A 21,264-nucleotide genomic window follows, 5' to 3' on the forward strand; every position below is an offset into this window, starting at 1 on the left:
AGTTCATGTATTTAACATTGCTGCTTTCTTGATGCTTAATATATTTAATGCTTTTGGATAGTGACATGTTTTTGCTAGATGTAAGATAGCAATCTCCAAAGCTAATTTAATGCTGGGGTAAATAGATCTTGGAATTTTTTTATGATCACACCCAGAAAGGCAAAGTTAGAGATAGGATCTAGGCTGCATATCCATGGCTGGATGTAGACAATCACTTTAGCATCATTAAAGATGTGACAACACAATTGTTGTTGATGTGTTTCTTATATTTCTTTGGTTCACAAGAAATTCCATTAAGAAAAAAGCTTGGCAAAGATGCCTTTTTTAATAAAAGAAATTTTTTTTAACCAAGTTCAATTTTGCTTTACTCCTTTCCTAACTGTTTGTCCTTCCTAATAGCTGTTCACCTGCTGTGACATTCTGGTGCATTAAAAATATTCAATAGCATGTTCCAGGATAGTTTAATTTGTTATATCTCGTTATTTTTTCATGTAAAGTCAAAATTGTATTGGTGAGGTTCTCAGTATTTTCAGGTGATGAAACACCCAGTAAGGGGAATTGAGAAACTTGTAGTTCTCAGAGAATTATTGATCCTAATTGTCTAAAACCCCTGACAGCTTGGTGTAGAAGGCAAGATGTTGGGAACTGTCAGTCATCTTGAGGGCCGTTTACCAGCTATGCTGTAGGACAAAACAAACTCTCTTCCAGTCATATCTGTTCACCTTTACTGATACTTCATTGAGGAAAACCTAATAAGTTCCCAAGGTATCCTTCAAAGAGTGTTTCCTTCAAATGATCTTGGTAAGCCACTTCACGGGTTCTCCCCTTTCCACCTTAGATCCTGCAAATTACTCCATCAATGGGCCAAGATCTCACCAGGATTCAAACAAGGGGAAAAAATGCATGTTTTCATTTTTAAAAGGATGTTGTTATTGCTCTATTTATCACTTGTGGTAATTTTTTAAAACTTAATTAAAAATTTAAATTTATCCTAGATGCCAATTAGATCCGAGCCCCAAATGAAATATGTTTAACATCTGTTGAGAACCTCTGAAATACTTCACTAAAAACATCAAATAAGATATTTATAAACTCAAATAAGTTAGCATCATATTATCCAAGATAACATCCATAACAGATGAAAGTATAATTTCTTTTTCAGGAATATAAAAGTTGTGAGTCAGAACATCATTTATTTCAATGTAATCTATGCTGGAGGAGCTTATCATGAACAGTTTCATCTCACAAGTCCGCTATGCACTCTAGTTCAGGCCTCTGACCAAACTGATATCCTTCCTCTGACAGTTTGCTGGGCAAGTCAGTTGGTTGGGAAAAATGAAGAAAGCAAGTTTCCCCTCTTACTTTTGACTCTACCATTGTTGACTATGGTCCCATCTACCAGCACTTGCATCTTCATGGAGATTTTTTATCATTGTGGTTCATTGCCTAGTCAGACGGATATTTAGACTGGATCTGTGTTTTTGTTAACCTTCCCAAGGACCTGGGATAGGCAGATGTTGTTATTTGATGGTATTAAAGGTATCATTGTAGGATGTAAGCTGTTCCAAGTAAAGTTATCTTTCACAATTGACTGGAGGTGATTTTGTCAATATTGATGGTGTTCAAGTAGTGCTCTAGTTTATTTATTTATTTTATTTTATTAAATTTCTATACCGCCCTTCTCCCGAAGGACTCAGGGCGGTGTACAGCCAAAATAAAACACAAAATATATACAATTAAAAGAATTTAAAAAGAACTATTACTGTGCGGCCGATTATTAAAACATTTAAAAATTTAAAATATTATTAAAACCCCAATTTAAAAACAACTATTTATGCCAGTCCTGCTTGAATGAATAAATATGTTTTAAGCTCACGACGAAAGGTCCGAAGATCAGGCACTTGACGTAAGCCAGGGGGGAGTTCGTTCCAGAGTGTTGGTGCTCCCACAGAGAAGGCCCTACTCCTGGGGGCCGCCAGCCGACATTGTTTGGCGGACGGCACCCTGAGAAGGCCCTCTCTGTGAGAGCGTACGGGTCGGTGGGAGGCATAAGGTAGCAGCAGGCGGTCTCGTAAGTACCCGGGTCCTAAGCCATGGAGTGCTTTAAAGGTGGTAACCAGAATCTTGAAGCGCACCCGAAAGACTACAGGAAGCCAGTGCAGACTACGGAGCAGTGGTGTTACATGGGAGCCACGAGCGGCTCCCGTTACCACTCGCGCAGCTGCATTCTGGACTAACTGCAGCCTCCGGGTGCACCGGAGTTGTTTCGGGATTGTACTCAAGACACCTACAGTATCACTAATGATACAACCTTTACTTTCATTGACCATGGTTGTTCTCCTTCTATTTGCACATCTTTGTATTTTGTGAGTCTCCAGTTCTTTTTCTTCTATTTTGCTGTCTCCAGATATTACAATGTCCACTATGAAAACTTTTCTGTTATTCTTATTGATTATTAGATCTGTGATGGCAGACGCTTATCTGAATTATTATTATTATTATTATTATTATTATTACTTTGGTGCTTTCAAGTTAGTATTGGTTCCTGGCAACTGCCTGGAAAGTCCCTGCAGTTTTCTTGACAAGTTTTCACAAATAGTTTGCCATTGCCTGCTTCCTAGGGCTGAGAGAGAGGGACTGATCCAAGGTCACCCAGTTGGCTTTGTATGGGACTGGAATTCACAGCCTTCCTGGTATCCCAGTTTTTAGACTAACACCTTACCCATACACCAAACTGACTCTCAAATAGATGATTCTAAAAACAAATCCTAATAGAAAAATAAACCACTGGTTTACACAGAGTGGCAGCAAGTGTCTGGGATTTTGGAGAAAGGGTCTATCTATGCAAAATGTTTGTTATACCAGTGTTGTGGGCTTCTTCCCTAAAGGGTATAATCAAATGTGTTTCTACTAGCATTGACAGGGAAGGACTCAAAGTCAATGTGGCAGAATCAGCTTAACTTATTTTGAAGTAACTGCAACAATATTTATTCATATATTCAAATATATATTCATATTCGACTATGGGGTAGGGTGCAGTTGCTCCATTCCACTTTTATTCTATTTCTTTCCTGTTATACTACTAGGCATTTCACTAGAGAGGGCTTTTTGCTTTTTCTGTATTTTGCTCTGAAATATCAATCACCTGTGTCAAAAAAAATCCAAAAACAAACAGGAGGGAAAAAAACCAGTGTCAGGACAGATTTTACATGAGATTAACCAGGCTCCTTTCTACATATCTTTCTCTTTTCATATGCCCCAGATTGAGATTTGAAATCAATAGTCTTATGGATATCCCTCTCTCTCTCTCTCTCTCTCTCTTTCCCTCTCCCCTCATTTTCTTTCTCTCCTAAAAAGATCTACTCTGCATAAGCAGATTTCCAGTCTTTTTACAAGTCAAACCAAAATAGACTAAAATAGCAGCCCTCATCAAAGCACAAGAGAATGATATCAAAAGGGAAGGGGAGGGGAGGGGAGGGAAGGGAAGGGAAGGGAAGGGAAGGGAAGGGAAGGGAAGGGAAGGGACTCAGTCAGGCTGAAGCTATCAGGCAAATTAATCAGGCAAATTAATAGAGTTCCTCCCAACTTCCTCCCCACGGAACTTCAGCACAACCCATTGTGGGTTTCTCCAAGGGTTTATTAATTTCTTGACTTCATTCATTTAGACAGCACCAATCTTCTGAGAATATTCCTGTATCACAAATAAAAGGCTACACAAACAAGTTGTCCAGACTCACTCTGAAATCAAACCAGAATCACCTTATTGGGCAATTGCAGAAACTTATTTATTTATTTATTTATTTATTTGATTTTTATACCGCCCTTCTCCCGAAGGACTCAGGGCGGTGTACAGGCAAGATAAAACAATACAATATACAGATTAAAATACCATTTAAAAAACTTATTTAAATTAGCCTAACATTAAAAAATTTCCATACTAAAAACCCCGTTTAAAAATTGATAAAAGATAAAATTCAAGACAGCCCCGCGCAAATAAAAAGATGCGTCTTCAGTTCGCGACGGAATGTCCGAAGGTCAGGTATTTGGCGTAAACCCGGGGGAAGTTCGTTCCAGAGTGTGGGAGCCCCCACAGAGAAGGACCTTCCCCTGGGGGCCACCAGCCGACATTGCTTGGCGGACGGCACCCTGAGAAGTCCCTCTCTGTGAGAGCGTACGGGTCGGTGGGAGGCATGTGGTAACAGCAGGCGGTCCCGTAAGTACCCAGGCCCTAAGCCAGGGAGCGCTTTAAAGGTCGTAACCAACACCTTAAAGCGCACTCGAAAGGCCACAGGCAGCCAGTGCAGTCTGCGCAGGAGCGGTGTTATATGGGAGCTACGCGGAGCTCCCTCTATCCCTCTATCACCCGCGCAGCTGCATTCTGGACTAACTGAAGCCTCCGAGTGCACTTCAAGGGGAGCCCCATGTAGAGAGCATTACAATAATCCATCATTAAAGATGATGATGAACTTAAAGATTGCAAGACATGAAAATATGTGCCTGCAATAAACTTAAGCAATTAATAAGAGTTGGGGAAGTTCCTGCCTGTGACCGCTATCTTTGGTCTTACCAGGAGAAGAGGGAACAGACCATTTTAACAGCAAAAGTACAATCACCTTCAGAATGCCTCTGCAGTGTACTGGGGAATATGCCATCAAGCATACTCCTTAAAAGTGCTTAGACTTATAGCCATAGTAAGTGGAATAGGAGAACAGGTCTTGGGCTGGGTTACAAAAATTGGATGATCATTGAATAGCAGCAAAATCCAGGAATTGTCTAAATCTTGATGGTTATCTGTTTAGTGTTTTCTGTGTTTTTGCAACCCAGATTTAGTAACCCTAAGTAAGATCATTTTAATCAATGTAATCTAACCAAACTAGCTTAAGGTATAAAAATTTGCATACTAATTTGCAAGCATATATATATGTATATATGTATGTATGTATGTATGTATTTCAGTAGATCTGTGGATCAAAACAGCTTCAAGTTGAAGAATCCTTGACTAGGGATATAAAATAAATTAACCAAATTTGGTGGGAAATATAGCAAAATGGATTTCGCTTGGTCAGGCAGCAGTGAATTGTGGCTGAGTATCCATCATTGTCCATTGAAATATTCTCACAAAGAAGTGCATATTTGGCAAAGACATATTCAAATAGAAATATGTGCTTTACTCTTCTGCATATAAAAATGTGCATTAGAGATAAAAATTCTGTATTGTAAGGCACATTGCATAAAAAGAGGTACATGAAGGGAAAAAGGCCAATGGCAATACAAATCTCCCAGCACTGGGGAAAGACACATGCAAATCTTCCAATGAATTGAAATAGATCTGCTCGTACCAAAGTCAAAAAGACTTTGTACAGCTTTGTACAGTCCATTTTTCCCTCTTTAACTGATTTTCTATGTAAGAAAAATGAAGAAGCCGTTAAAAATACAACAATATTAGAAACAGAAAAAGGGAAAAAGAAACATAAAAAGGTCTTCAGATTCATATTTTTCATGATGCAACATTTTCTTCAGTTGTATTTTGCTGAATTAAGATACCACAACAGTTGGGTTTATGCAACATGCACTTCAAAACCAAGGAGACCATATTATAGCATAATGTAGTGGAAATTATCCTCCCAAATATCAAGGTCTCCTCAGAAAATTCTTGGAATAAGTCAAGGGAGTTCCGTGAGAAAAGCTGGAACAGGAATACCTCCCAAGATGCAGGTGCAACTCAAGGGTTAAATGTAACAGCACTTCTTTATCTAGTTGTGTAATAAATGCCTACTGTGCCCTTCGATAAAGCAAAGGGAATATCGCTATCTACATACTTTATCTGATAAGATGTAAGGATAAATTATCCTTTAAATTGTGTGCTGGTCTAATTTCTCTTTGATTTCAATATAAATGTCTTATCTTTCATTTTCAACCTCTGTAACGCTGTTTTTGAACATCTGAGAAGAACCCTGAAGCAATTAGTGTAAAGCAATTACAAATTTTACAGGGTATGCAATTTAAAAACTGTGGACTTGCAAAGGCAAATGTTGCAATTACATTTATGGAGCATATGCCTGAATTATGTCATTGGAACCCACAATCAAGAGGGCTTGACTGCCCTGCCTTGTGTTTTAACTTCCAACACTGCGATAAAAAATTAGTCTGCTTTTTTATATACATCATTCTCATTAAAATGATGGAAAGGAAATTGATTTTGTTTTAAAGTTTTTTTCTGGAGAAGGAAGATAAGCTTTATGAGATGCTAATGTCTAATCTCCAGGTCAGCTAACTCTTAAAGGCATAGTTGGAAAGCCTATCACAGGACTAGCTTGTAAATAGCCTATAGTCTTGCAACCATTTTCAAGAATCAGTGGAAGTAACAATCTTTCCAGCTGTGTTTCTTATTTACATGTGTCTGTCACAGAAGTAAACCAGCAGATTCATGTTTTCACTTTTGAAAATATTCTTTTGTAGGAACCTTAACAAAATCTATAGTTCTTTTTTATTTTTAACACATTGACTTAAGCCATCTCTTTCTGTGTGTGTTGAATTTTGTCACAATACAGAAATCAATCATTCCAGTAGGCGTACCAGTTCTTAGCATCTTTTAGCTCTATAAATCTGAGTGAAAAAAAGTGATGGAGAATAGAACAGAACAGAGCAGGACAGGACAGAACAGAACAGAACAGAACAGAACAGAACAGAACAGAACAGAACAGAATAGAATAGAATAGAATAGGATTGAATTTGTCTTGGTACATATGCTCTCAGCGTACATAAAAGAAAGGATACATTCATCAAGAATTCTAAGGTACAACACTTAATGATAGTTATAAGGTACAAATAAGCAATCAGGAAACAATCAATATAAATATAAATCGTAAGGATGCAAGCAACAAAGTTGCAGACATACAATCATAAGTGGAAAGAGATGAGTGATGGGAACGATGAGAAGATTAATAGTAGTGCAGATTTAGTAATAGTTTGTCAGTGTTGAGGGAATTATTTGTTTAGCAGAGTGATGGCGTTCGGGAAGAAACTGTTCTTGTGTCTAGTTGTTCTGGTGTGCAGTACTCTGTACGTCGTTTTGAGGGTAGGAGTTGAAACAGTTTATGTCCAGGATGTGAGGGGTCTGTAAATATTTTCACAGCCCTCTTTTTGATTCATGCAGCATACGAATGAATGTAGTTAAATTCAATGGTTCATTCAAAGAAAAAGGACTGGAGAAAATGAGTATATGTAAGAATATGTGCGGCTGAAGAAGTTAGTTTTGACACCAGACATTTCAGCTTAGATTTATTGTACTTTACTTGTGTGTTAAGCTGAGTGTGTTTTCATAAGAGGATCCTCCAGTAACTCAAAGGTTGATCCTTATGAAGCCACAGTGGGGCAGTGGAATTGTTTCTAGCTCATCTGCAGTACAATCCAAGTCAGAGGGGTGAAGCTTTGCAGAGCTTCTGGACAGTTTGGTTCCCCATTGGATGAACACTTTCTTCACCCGTCCTCCTGACTTCTGAGCTTCAGTAGTCCAAGTAGGTCCTTTGGGAAGTGTTGGCTTGATTTAGCAATGGAGAAATTGACAAGGGGCCAGACAGTTTTCCCCCTTCCCAGCTGTATGAACAGCTTATATGGAAACAGCCAGTATACTTCAATAAAATATAAGACTATTAGACTCAAGCAGCAAAAATCCAGACAACCAACAGATGGCAAAATAGAATATTCTGCGTCTCTTTGTTGCTATCTGAATTTTTACAGCTCAGGTCCACCAGTATGATTTTTGTTTCCATTTAGGATAGAATGAGGTTGAGGAGAATTGAGGTATTCCAGTGAAGGGAAAGTGATATGTAGAAATGCCCTGATCATGAGTTCCAATTTCCCCAGACTACTAAAGAATGTGCTTCTCCTCTTGTGTTTCAATCATCATGCAACCTGCAGGAGATGAAAAAAGTGCCTGATTGTAAAAATTGATGGTGTGATAATGATACCAGTTTTACAACTCTCAGTGCTATTTTTAACATACAGGTAGGAGTAATGTTGGTGTAATATTCAGGCAGCTTCAGCTTATTGCAAATACCAATTCATCTTTCCTATAAACAAAAAACCCTAAACATTTGGAATTCCCTTTAAAGGAAGAGATTTGGTATGGTAGATAAGCCTGTGCAGATATTCTTTCTTTGTTTGGATGTTTGGGCAGCCTTTTCCTAGCCATGGGCCCCACAGCAACTAAGAAATGATTAAAATAATTATAAAATAAAAATAAAAGCAGCACCAGAAATGCAGCACAAATAGCAGATGAAACAATGTCACCATCATTTTAATAGGAGTTGAATGATCAAACATGAAGCTGGTTTCTGATGGAGACCATTCCAAACCATTAAGGACCTGTATACTGCACGAATCAAAGAGGCCTGTGAAAATATTTACAGACCCCTCACATCCTGGACATAAACTGTTTCAACTCCTACCCTCAAAACGACGCTACAGAGCACTGCACACCAGAACAACTAGACATAAGAACAGTTTTTTCCCGAACGTCATCACTCTGCTAAAGAAATAATTCCCTTAACACTGTCAAAATATTCACTAAGTCTGCATTACTATTACTATTAATCTTCTCATCGTTCCTATCACCCATCTTCTCCCACTTATGACTGTATAACTTGTTGCTGTATCCTTACGATTCATATTGATTGTTTCCTAGTATGATTTGATTGCTTATTTGTACCCTATGACTATCATTAAGTGTTGTACCTTATGATTCTTAAGAAATGTATCTTTTCTTTTTATGTACACTGAGAACATATGCACCCAAGACAAATTCCTTGTGTGTCCAATCACACTTAGCCAGTAAATAAATAATAATTATAAATTCAAACAAAACTTAGCTAAACATCCAGGATATGCACTAATTGGACCATTTCAACCAAGCTGCTATTAATGAATTAATAAAAAGTTGATAGTAATTTTGATGGGAAAGAATTCTAGAACCTGAGTGAAACATCAGAAAAGTTCCAACACCAAACTCAAGAAAAGACTTTTGACACTTGACACTCCTAGAATTTTTAGCAATGTCTAGAAAAAAATGCAACCCATTTGAAATAAAGCAACTATAATCCCTGGTTATCATTTTATTTACCGAGACAAATGCGTAGATATAAATAATAAAAGAGCAACTGGCACGCATATTCACATTCAGATTTCAATCTGCTACAAGAACAATTACATTTTATGAAGCTACAAATGCCAAGATAGAAGAAGACCAAAAGAAGAAGAAAAAAATATATAGTTTCTCATGTTAAGAGATGACTCTCCGGTATCAAAATCAAACAGCAATTCAGCAAATTAAATGTAATTGAATTACCATTATAAATTGTGAAATAACTTTGTACATGGGTAATATTTACATAAGAAGTTAAATAAAACAATTCTTCTGAGTCAGGAATATCTCAGATACTTCCTTATGGAGAATTTCAAAAGTCTGTAAGAGTTCTTTCCTGGATTTATTCAACAAATATGTATACTACACAACTCCTAGTAAAGCCAGACTGCTGTGGTTATCAATGGGAACTAATCAACCACAATAGTATCCAATTAAATGGCTTTAAAGATAAATAAGAATAAATAAACAATACACAAAGACAAAAGCATAATCATAAACTTAGACAACCTAGCAATTATCAAATTCCTATAGGGTAGGGTGTCAAACCCGCTCACATCATGGGCCATAGTGTGATGTATTGCAATGTTTTTTGCCTTTGCGGAGCCAGGGTATGCATGGCCTGTGCAGGCTGCCATTTTGAAAGGCCTGCTATAGGGAAAAATGTAAAGCATATAGATAGGGAGTATTTTTAATTTCTTTTTAAAGTAGTTCAAAGAATGGGCAGATTTTACTTCTCTTGATTTCATCCCAGTTTATTTCTTGTCTAAGTTAAAGTGTCTCACAGAATGTTGTAATTCCATATTTTCTCCAGTTGTTTTCTGAGCAAAAGAAAGAGTAATTATAAAGAAAATACTATATATCTGAGCTTAATGGTGCTTCGGTAGTGTTGTATGCCATAGTTCTATAAATGCATGTCATATTTCATTAGCTAGTTTAATATTAAAACAGCCTTTACACACCTCAAATATTCCAGACAGAAGCATTCTGGAATTACTTCTTTGGAATATGCTTTAAATTGTCATTTATGGTTTACCTAATCTCCTTCAATCTTATTATCACGTAAAGATTAAGTTATTTTATTTTATGATACTTGAGCATAGAGATTTCCATGTGTCTTTGGTCTCTGGAATTTTTCAAAGATATGCTCATTTTTTTATTGTGCCATATAATAAAATTATCTATTGATTAATATTTACTATCAAGATATAAACCCCAATTAAGATATTCATTAGAATATAGATAAATACAAGGTATATAAAATCTGTTAAAGTATTGCTACTTTTACTTTTAAATTGGTGTAATACTTTCTAAAATAAAATTGACTAGGTGGCATTGTCAACTCTTAGCAAACATATAGATAGATTTGTTCCATGATGATTTATCTTTACTTTGGTCTTTCAGATCTTCCAACCCTGACAGCACTCATCACTGCAATAAATAAGACCATGTGCCTTGCTGCTTCTAATCCGCTTCTTCTCTTTCCTTCTACCTTTCCAACCATTACCGCCTTCCCCAGAGAGATGGGTATTCAAAAAATAAGAGCCTGGACATTTGTGTCTTGAGTGAGAACTCTGGTTGATCCATCTATATTCAAAGTTTGGAATATATGTATCCCTAGGGAATAGAAGGTTTAATAGAAACTTCATTTGTAGAGTGTTGGAAGAAAAAATCCAGGTCCACTTCCAAGCCAGGAATAAAAGGGAGGCTGATTGGAAAGAAAGATTCTGTTTATTGGTGAACAGGACCAACACACACACAGCGTGCAGTTCTGGAACAGTTAATAAAATGGAGTTGAGAGTGGATGGGTTTTTATACCTCCTTTGGGCTTTGTATTTGAGATTTCTATTCCTGTTCCTGTGCAAAAACATGTCCTTTAATATTCCAATGGCTGTTGTCAGATGCCTATGGGGTCATGGCTGGCTCTATAGGTAAAAGGGGAAATGCAAATCCTAGGGCTAGGATGGGGAACCCATGGCACATGTGCCACAGGTGGCACATGTAGCCATTTCAGTGGGCACGTGAGCTCAGCTTCAAGGCCCACCAGAAGTAGGGAAACAGACTTTCCTACCTCCAGAGGGCCTGGGGTGGTGGTGAGGAAGGCCCATTTTTCTCTCTCACCTGGCTCCAGAGCCTCTCTATGAGTCTGGGGAGGGTGAAAACAGCTTTCCCCACCCCACCCCGGAGGTCCACCTGAGGCCAGAAATGGCCCATTTCCCAACTTCTTGATGGACAGGAAGTGACATTTTTTGCTGTCCCCAGCCTCCAGAGCCTCTCTAGGAGTCCCTGGAGGCTGGGGACAGCAAAAAAGTCACTTCCTGTCCAACTGGAAGTTGGGAAACAGGCCATTTCTGGCCTCGGATGGCCTCCGGGGGGGTGGGGAAGGCCGTTTTCACCTTCCCCAGACTCATAGAGAGGCTCTGGAGCCAGGTGAGAAAGAGAAACAGGCCTATTGGGCAATCGCATGCCAGGAGCGAGGGAGAGCGTGGGGGTCATGTGCGCATGCACAGGGGCAGGGCGCATAGAATTATGGGTATGGGAACCTGCAACCTACCCTGGCACGCCATGGCAACAAGGTTAGCTATCACTGTCCTAGGTGTTTATCTGAGCTAATCTTGTCTTGCCTAATTGCTTATCTGCAGTCTCTGCCTGACCCTGTCTTTCTGAATGGATTACCAAATCTGCATTTCTAAAAGCTGGCCTCCTCAGTTTCTGCTTGGGGCAGAAAGACTGTTGCTGGTTTCTGCCTCCCTGAAGATTTTTTTCCCATTTCTCCTTTAGGTGAAATATTCTATCCTGCCTTTTTGATATTCCCCCAAATATTTCATTCTCAAGGAGGGTGGGTGGGTGCTGACTTTCTACAAAAGCAAAAGTATGAAATAATTACAGTTGTATTAGTTTTTAATTGACACAGTGGAATATACTAGTCTTTATGATAACTTTGATTCATTGTTTATCCACCCTTAGCTTATTATTTGTACCATGCTTCCTATCTTCTTACATGTTCTGCATTTCTTTCTATTTATATTCTTTCTTTTTAAAAAATCTGAAAAAAGAAGAAAAAGATACAAGGGAGGGTTACTAACTTAATCTAGGGTTATCCAGCCAATATTATGCCAACATTATAATGAAGGGAGGCTTTCTATCACTTCAGTTATGCTTGAGTGATGCTGGAAGTAGAGAAACTACCAAAAACAGAAGTCCATGCTATAAAATATTTGGCTGTTTAAAGTTGAAATTAAATAAGATGCATTTGAAGAGATGTATCTCGAGACAATTTAAGCCTATATTAGCACCAACTTTGCTTATATTCGATTTGCAAACCTTTTACACTAGCAATTTTACATATGTTGCAGAGACTTCAACAATGGACAGCCAACCATCACTCAAACCTCCCCATATTTTAATAAAAAGTTTAATTTTAGTCTTGGAAATACTAAATGTTAAGTTTGGGTATTGACGAGGCAGGAGACCAGGTTAGTGACAACAGCTCTTTAATATAGTGTGACCCAGCAAAACTCTGGAGAAAAACCTCTCCTTATATACACTTCAGCCTGAGGCTGCATCCAATCAGAAGCGAGATATTTCCCGCCTAAAACTCCCGCCAAAACTTACAGTAATACATTACACTCCTTCCCTCCCAGAAGGCACTTTGCCAATATTTGCATATTACTTCTCTACGTAGTCCTGCAGGTACGTGGGGCGTCTCCTGACTCTCCCGGACCTGCGCAGTTCACTTTCTGGAGTTGAGTCGAGCTTGCCGGAGGGACTTTTCGTTCCTCTGAGCTCCTCCTCCCGCCATCCGGCCCTGGATTATTGCGGCTCGGACCTGCTGTCCTCTAGAGGGACCTGAGGGTGTCGCTGGACCTCGCCTGACTCAGATAAGTCTCTGTTTGGTTCTACGCTTTCTGTTTGTTCTCGGCTCCAGTCAGCTGTGGGGTTAATTAAATCATAGTCAGGGCTGGTCTCGCCTAATTCTGCCTTATCGCTCAATCTGTTTCTTAATTGATCTATGTGGCGCCTCCAAACTCTGCCATCGTCTATTTCCACTAGGTAAGATTTGGGGCCCGTTTTGTCTATGACTATCCCCCTCTTCCAGCTTGGGCCGTCGCTGTAATTATGTGCCCACACTGAGTCTCCTATGTTTAATTCCCGGATTCTATCTGGTTTTGTTTTGAACCCGTCCTGCACGTAGTTCGGGTGTAGCCGGTCTAGCGGGCACCGTAGCTTCCGCCCCATTAATAGCTCGGCTGGGCTGCGGCCGGTGGCCACACAGGGGGTCCTGTGTTGGACGGTTAGGAATGCGTCGATCTGTGCCTGCCAATCGCCGGGGCCGCTTCGTGATAGCGCTTCTTTCGCACTCCGAACAAAACGTTCAGCAAGGCCGTTCGACGCAGGGTGGAACGGCGCTGAGAGGGCATGTCGGATGCCCTCTTCAGCCAGGTACCCTTCAAATAATGCTGCGGTGAACTGTGGGCCGTTATCGGACACGAGGGTGTCCGGTAGCCCGTGCGTGGCGAAAAGGTGTTTTAGTGCTGCAATGACAGCTCCCGCGGTTGTGGATTTCATTAAGATGATCTCCAGCCATTTGGAGAATGCATCCACCACAATTAGAAATGTTTGGCCGTGGAAGGGGCCGGCAAAATCAATGTGTATGCGGGACCAAGGGCCTTGGGGTTTCTCCCACTCCAAAACTGGGGCCGTAGGGGGTAGTGGGCTGGGTTCCTTGCATACCTGGCATCGGCCAACCCTGTCACTGATTTCCCTGTCCATTAGGGGCCACCAGACATAGCTCCTGGCTAGCCCTTCATCCTTACAATTCCTGGGTGACCCTCATGCAGTAGTTCCAGGACTTTTTCTCAGCTTCTCTGGAACTACCACCCTATCCCCCAGAGCAGGCACCCCTTGCACAGACAATTCCCTCTTTTCTTTACAAACTCTCTAAACGTCGCCCGCAGCGGCCATCCCCTTTGAACCCAACCGATTACAGTTCTTAAAACAATGTCCCGGTAGGAGGCCCGAGCCACTTCCTGCGATGTGACTGGGCCAGAGTCCCAAGAGTCAATTAGTAGAACGGGGGTGCCCGGAGTAGGGTCCTCGATTTCCCCGGGCAATGGGCATCTGCTCAATGCGTCCGCATGCCCCAGCTCTTTTCCAGGTCGATGCTGCAGTTTGTAAGAGTAGGCGGCCAGAAAAATAGTCCATCTGGTCAGCCGGGGTGATAGTGCCACTGGCGTTGGGCGGTCGCCAGCCAGTAATCCCAATAGCGGTCTGTGGTCAGTGATAATTTCAAAGTCTCTCCCAAAAACGTATTCGTGAAATTTTTTCACCCCTGACACTATTGCGAGAGCCTCCCTATCTAGCTGGCTGTAATTCCTCTCAGCCGGGGACATCGTTCGTGAATAGAACGCTATAGGGGCTTCAGTGCCGTTTGGGAGTCTGTGGCTAAGTACAGCTCCTACTCCATAGGGGACGATCACAAACCAATACTAACGGCAGTCTGTTGTTGTATTGTATTAACAGGCTATCGCTTGATAGCAAACTTTTTACTGCCTCAAATGCCCTATTCTCTGACTTCCCCCACGACCAAACAGTGTTTTTTCCAAGCAATTTATGCAGCGGTTCAGCAACGGTTGCCTTGTCTTTTAAAAACACGGCGTAAAGTTTACCAGACCCAGGAAAGCCTGGAGTTCTGTCTTGTTTTTGGGTGCTGGGGCTCTCTTTATCGCCTTGACTTTGCTCTCAGTGGGGTGAATCCTTTTTGTCTATTCTATAGCCCAAAATTCAACAGATTCGACCCCTATCTGACACTTGCTTGCTTTGACTTTTAATCCTGCCGACCTAAAATGGCCAAAACTTTCCTTAATCGCTTCCCCAGTTCTCTTAAATCTTCCCTGATACCAACACATCATCGAAATAGGGTACGACTCGGTAACCCTTGTAGGAGCCGCTCCATCAAATTTTGGAATAGCCCGGGCCACACTCACCCGAACTGTAACCGGGTGCACTTAAAGGCACCCGGTGCGTTACAATGGTCTGGGCTTCAGCTGTGCTAGCATCTACGGGTAGCTGTTGGTACGCTTGTGCCAAGTCTAATTTGGCGAAAACTTGTCCGTGCCTAGTGAGTGCAATAAGTGTTGCACTACTGGAACTGGGTAGGCGCTCTTTTGCAATGCTTTGTTCAAGGTAGCCTTGTAATCAGCGCAAATTCTTATGGACCCGTCTGGTTTTATAGGGGTGACGATTGGCGTCTCCCATTTGGCATGGTCAACTGGCACTAGTATCCCCTGGCTGACTAATTTATCTAACTCTTTGTCGATTTTAGGTTTGAGTGCAAAAGGAACCCTCCTTGCCTTTAACCTAATGGGAGCTATTTGGGGGTCTAAATTGAAGGAGATAGGGGTCCCCTTGTACTTGCCTAAACGGTCCTCGAATACGTCTGCGAATTCCTCCATTAGGGCGTTTTGCAGGTTGCATCCGCTCCGGTGGACGCCAGTCACCCCCATTCCCAACGCCCGGAACCAGTCTAGCCCCAGCAAGCTTGGCAAGGTTCCTCGACTAACGTGATGGGCAGGGTCTTTTCGTATGTCCCGTACTTGACCTCGACGGTCGTTGTCCCTCGAACAGGGATGCGGTTGCCCTGGTAATCCTGCACCCGGGCCGTTGTTTCTGTAGCTTGCGCTTTGCGATGTCGGCAAGGCTTTCACAAAAGTGTCCCAGGACATGATTGTGATTGCTGATCCTGTGTCTACTTCCAGTCGGCACGGTACGCCTTCAATTGTCGGGTTTGTGAAGATCTTTTCTTGATGCGGGTAGCTGCGTGGTCTATGGTAACAGTCATTCGGTTTGACTTCGCTCTTTCTTTCCTGGCCAATCGCGGTCGCCTCGCCGATCTCGCGCTCTGATTGGCTGGTTTGAAATTCGGCGGGAATGTGGGGTTTGCATCTCTGACTCAGAGCCGCTCTGATTGGCCGATTTGAATTTTCGGGGAAGGTTGGGGTGCTCGGCAGACTTGAGCCAGGTGCCCTTCCTTTCACACCGCCGGCAAATGGCGTCCCTGAACTTACATCTTTGGCGCTGATGTCGCCCGCAACTTCCGCATTCCTCCGGGTCTTCCTTGTCGATTTTCCGTGTAGTGGACTTCTTCCTCCTCTTCGCTGGTTGACTCACGATAGGTTTCTTCGTGGTGGACTGTGCTCGGCTTTGCGCCCGCCATCGGCGTGAGTCGCTTTGTAAGGTGTCTGCTGCATGGTTGGACATCTCATGGGCTCTGGCTTCGTCCAGAGCGTTTGCCAATGTCAGGTTGCTCTTGGCTAGCAACCGTCTCCTCAAACGGATGTCTCTGACCCCCCGTATAAGTTGTTCCAGCAGCTCTTCGTCCAGGTCGCGGTACTCGCAATGCTTGGAGGCTTGTCTCAGGGCTGCCATGTAGTCGCTGATAGACTCGCCTTCTTGTTGCCTGCGCTCCCCAAACTCGTACCGTCGAACGTATTTGGACGGGGCTGGTGCGTAGTGATTCTTCAGGAGGGTCTGAAGGGTCTGCCACGATACGGAGTGTAGCGGTGTTGGCTCCGCTAGGGCTTCTGCGACGGCGATGACTGCGGACCCACAGTGGCTTATGAAGTAAGCCCGTTTGCGGTTGTCGGAGACTCCCTGTAGCTCGTTTGCCTCCAGGAAACTTTCGAAACGGGTCATATATATTCCCCATGTCTCCTGGGCAGGGTCAAACGGAGTGGGTGGCGTGTAGCCGGTCATCGCTGCATTCGCTATCACCTTGCTGGGTTTGATTCTCGTAGTGAGTTCAGCTCTGTTCTGGTGCTCTGCCTCAAGATCCCATCCTCGTCGCCAATGTTAAGTTTGGGTATTGACGAGGCAGGAGACCAGGTTAGTGACAACAGCTCTTTAATATAGTGTGACCCAGCAAAACTCTGGAGAAAAACCTCTCCTTATATACACTTCAGCCAGAGGCTGCATCCAATCAGAAGCGAGATACTTCCCGCCTAAAACTCCCGCCAAAACTTACAGTAATACATTACACTAAATCTTCAGCTTTCTGATAGGATTTGCACAAAATTATAATAAGCATTCATAATTAGCATGTTAATGAGAATGTGATCGAGCAGGTGCACCCTTTCTAATACTCTTTGGTCTGTTTTGTTTTATCTGTTTCCTCTCTGTTGTGGAGAGAATATTTCTTATATCTGGCAAGTATTGCTCAGCATAAGCTGTTTTAGATTGCAAACCATTATTGAGGTTCCCAATTAGCACATCTTTCTTTAAAAAGGGCAGCCACAAATCAGCCATGAGTTAAACCGCTTGTTTTAACTGACCTATTTTTTTTCCCTACAGTGTAACCATCAGAACAGGGAGACAATGATTATTTGAGGAACCATCAATTCTATAGTTGTTCCTTTTCTTCTTCATTGCCACAGTGATCCTTCCACCATGTCACTAAAAACCAAACCACAGTTCAATTGGTCAGGAGCAAAGTGATCTCTGTGGCAACAGAGAATAGTCCAGGGCAACAGCAGTGCTAGTCAAACAGCTACTGTTTTCCTCTCTTCACCATCTGTTCTTTCTGCTCGCCCTCATAATTGTATTATTTGGCTGTGTTAAAGGCTTTACTTGGGGAAGAAAGGAAGGAGGAAAATTATAGCTGAAATGCAAAGAACAATATTGTGAATATGCTGCTTTTGCTTGAGTCATGTGCAGTTCTTGCACATTTATTCAGGAATGGTCTGCAAAAGTTGGTCTAGCAGCATAACAAAATTTACTTTGGCAACTATTAGGCATTCTAAACAGGACACATGGAAACTGACCCATTGTAGTCAGACTAGCTATCGTTATAGGACAAAATGGAATCAAGGACTTCTACCAGTGATATAAAGAGGGCATGTTCCTTGCACAGTCCCCAATAGGTAACTGGAGTGGAGCAGTTGGCACACAAAGAAGTGAAACACAGCCAATAACCTGGAAAGTTGAAACAAGCTGGAAAATCTATTTTTGATTTAGAGCAGGAAAACAGAAGTAGAAGATGCCTTTCTTATTGGAAATGGGTGGATCAAAGATAACATTGTTCATTTCTATCTCCAAGCAACAGTAGGTGGTCCATACTCATATAATGGGGCAACCTGGCAAGCAGAATCAACCCTGAGAAAAGAAATGGTGGCCAGAGCAGCGGGGTAACATTGCTTTCAGTTTTTGACATGGTATTTCTTTCGAATTGTTCTCTAAACTTCATTCTGCTTTCACCAGAGGGAAGGACAAGAAACAATGCTTGGAAACTAATCAGCTAGAGAAGCAACCTGAAATTAAGGAGAAACTTCCTAACAGTGAGGGCAATTAACCAGTGGAACAGCTTGCCACCAGAAATCATGGGCACTCCATTACTGGAGGTTTTTAAGAAGAGACTAGACCCATGATGGTGAACCTATGGCATACAGAGCCCACTCTGTGGGCACGCGCACTGTTGCCAGCTGCTCTTCCGGGTTCTGGCACACACATGCACGGCGGCCAGCTGGTCCATCACACATGTGCGTGAGGGAATCCAGAAGAGAGCAGCTGGTCCAGCGTGCATGCGCGCAACGAAACTCAGAAAAGAGCAGCTGTCTGGTACGCATGTGCGCCGGACCAGCTGGCCAGCACACATGCACATGACGGAACCTGGAAGGGAGCAGCTGGTTGGTGTGCATATATGATGGACCAGGTGGCCAGTACACATGTGCATGCTGGAACCCGAAAGAAAGCAGCTGACTTTTGCACATGCACACACCAGAACCCAGAAGAAAGTAGCTGACCAGCACATATGCGTGTGCCAGAACCCGGAAGAGCACACGCATGCATACTGGCCAGCTGCTTTCTTCCAGGTTCTGGCACTCCGGCATGCACACACACACACGTGGACTCCAATTTTGGCACTCGGTGCCAAAAAGGTTAACCATCACTTAACTAGACAGTCAGTTATCTGAAATAGTAGGTTCTCCTGCTTGAGCAGGGGGCTGGGCTAGAAGACCTCCAATGTCCCTCCAGTTCTATTCTATTCTATTCTATTCTATTCTATTCTATTCTATTCTATTCGCTGGATGTGATGGTTGCTAAACAATCTTTTGGCGTCTAAGGATATTTTACAAAGTCGTGCGCAAAGTTTTGAATATAGGGAAAGTGTGTGTTGGAATTTTTTTCTAGACCTGATCTTAAGGAAACAAGAGCTATCGTTAGTGTTGTGCCTTACATATAGATTGCATCACTGTTTTATTAGAGTATAAAAATGCATGTGTGGGTATGGATGTCTTTGTGGATATGAATGTGGATTATTCAATCTTGGGTTTCTTTTTAATGGAAATTAGTCACATATTTCTAAATCAATAACATGAGAGACATGAGATGTGCTACTAAAATATTATGAAACAAACTCCATCTTCAACATTAAAGTAATAACAGTTGCTGATGCTATATGATTACAGCTCCTTTGATTTCTGTGCTTCCATTAGCAAGCCAGTTGTTCTAAAGTAAATATCTTTGAATCCTTTCTCCCAATAAACTGATCTGGGAGACATAAACACACTCGTTGAGGCTACTTTTTTCCCAGAAGTAATTATCTTGTTTATCAATCTAAGAATTCTTTGCCAAATAAAACTCTTCAGAAAGAACATTTTTCTTGGGCAGATAAGAACACATCCTCTCATTTTTATTCTTTATTTAGACTAGCTCATTGAAAGCCTGCTTTGTAACAGAACTGAAAAGTCCTCTTCAGAGGGCTACTTGAACAGGTGAGGCTTGAAGGTAGAACATAGAGAGGGACTGTGACCTCCAGCAGTTTTCCACCATTTGCAGCCTTCATGCTGACTGGGTAGCTAGGCAAAAAACAGCTATTTAGCCAAAGCAGTTTTTCAGTGCTTTACTTCTGAGTTCAACATATCAGGAATGTTGAAGAACAAGATATTGGCTTTTGCTGACTGATGGCAACAACTTACTGATATTAGTCACCTGCTTCAGTCACCATCATTGGAGGCTTTTAAAAGATGATTGGACAGCCCTTTGTCTGACATGGTATAGGATCTTCTGGTTGAGGTGGGGGTTGGACTAGAAGACCTCCAAGGTTCCTTCCAATTCTGATGTTCTATTGTATATTCTACTATTTTTGCCTGCCTCCTATTATTATTAAATCCATTTTCTCTATGTTCTTCAGTTCTAGCCACAGTATTTCTTGGACATTTCAGAAACCACCTTCAGTTCGTTATTTCTGGCATGATTAAGCTGTCTTGTGTTTCCACAATAAGAAGCAATTAAACAATGAAATCAGCCATTTACTCAGGAAATTGTATCTGCCCAAACCACAGAAAAGTGAAAAGATCCATACCACAGTCACTATTGCAGGAGCCATCTCAAGGAGGAGCAGCAACTTATATCATGTTCTTAATTTATTGATTTCCAGAACGATGCATGTCAGTGTCTTTCTAAACAGGGGTGGGCAGCATTTCTGTTGAGAACAATGTTGCCTCAGAGATAATATGGAAATGGGCATGATGAAGGGGCTAAAGCAAGCATGGATAGGACTGATGCCAAAAAATAGTTTGGGATATCCATTATCTCCCTGGCATCCTCTTGTTTTGTTTCGTTTTGTTCCTTTCTCGTATGCTCTTCCCTCTTCTTTCCCTTCTAAGCAACTGGTTTCAGGGAGTGTACATAGAGCTCTAAACAAAGATCTGAACTACTCTCAAAACTGAATCTAAAAGGAAGTATGAAATGATATTACAGAATCTCACTACCTCCCTTTCTCTTCTCAAAGGAATAGGCACCTATAATGCTTATCTGAAATATTTGATATTACTTAAGCCAGCAAAAATATTATTAAAAGCCTTGCTATACTGCTGTTTGTTTGTTTGTTTGTTTGTTTGTTTGTTTGTTTGTTTGTTTGTTTGTTTGTTTGTTTGTTTGTTTTTAAGATTGAGCACACCCTGATTGGGGATAATAATGGAAGTTTTAATCAAGTACACGTAATCCTAGATCAGGGGTGTCAAACTCAAGGCCCATGGGCCGAATCTGGCCTGCAATGTGATTGGATCCGGCCCATGGGGCCAGCCTGGAAAATGAAAGGGGCCGGCCAGCATCACTTCGGCCCA

This window comes from Ahaetulla prasina, chromosome 5 (genome assembly GCF_028640845.1).
Source record: "Ahaetulla prasina isolate Xishuangbanna chromosome 5, ASM2864084v1, whole genome shotgun sequence".
Classification (NCBI taxonomy): domain Eukaryota; kingdom Metazoa; phylum Chordata; class Lepidosauria; order Squamata; family Colubridae; genus Ahaetulla; species Ahaetulla prasina.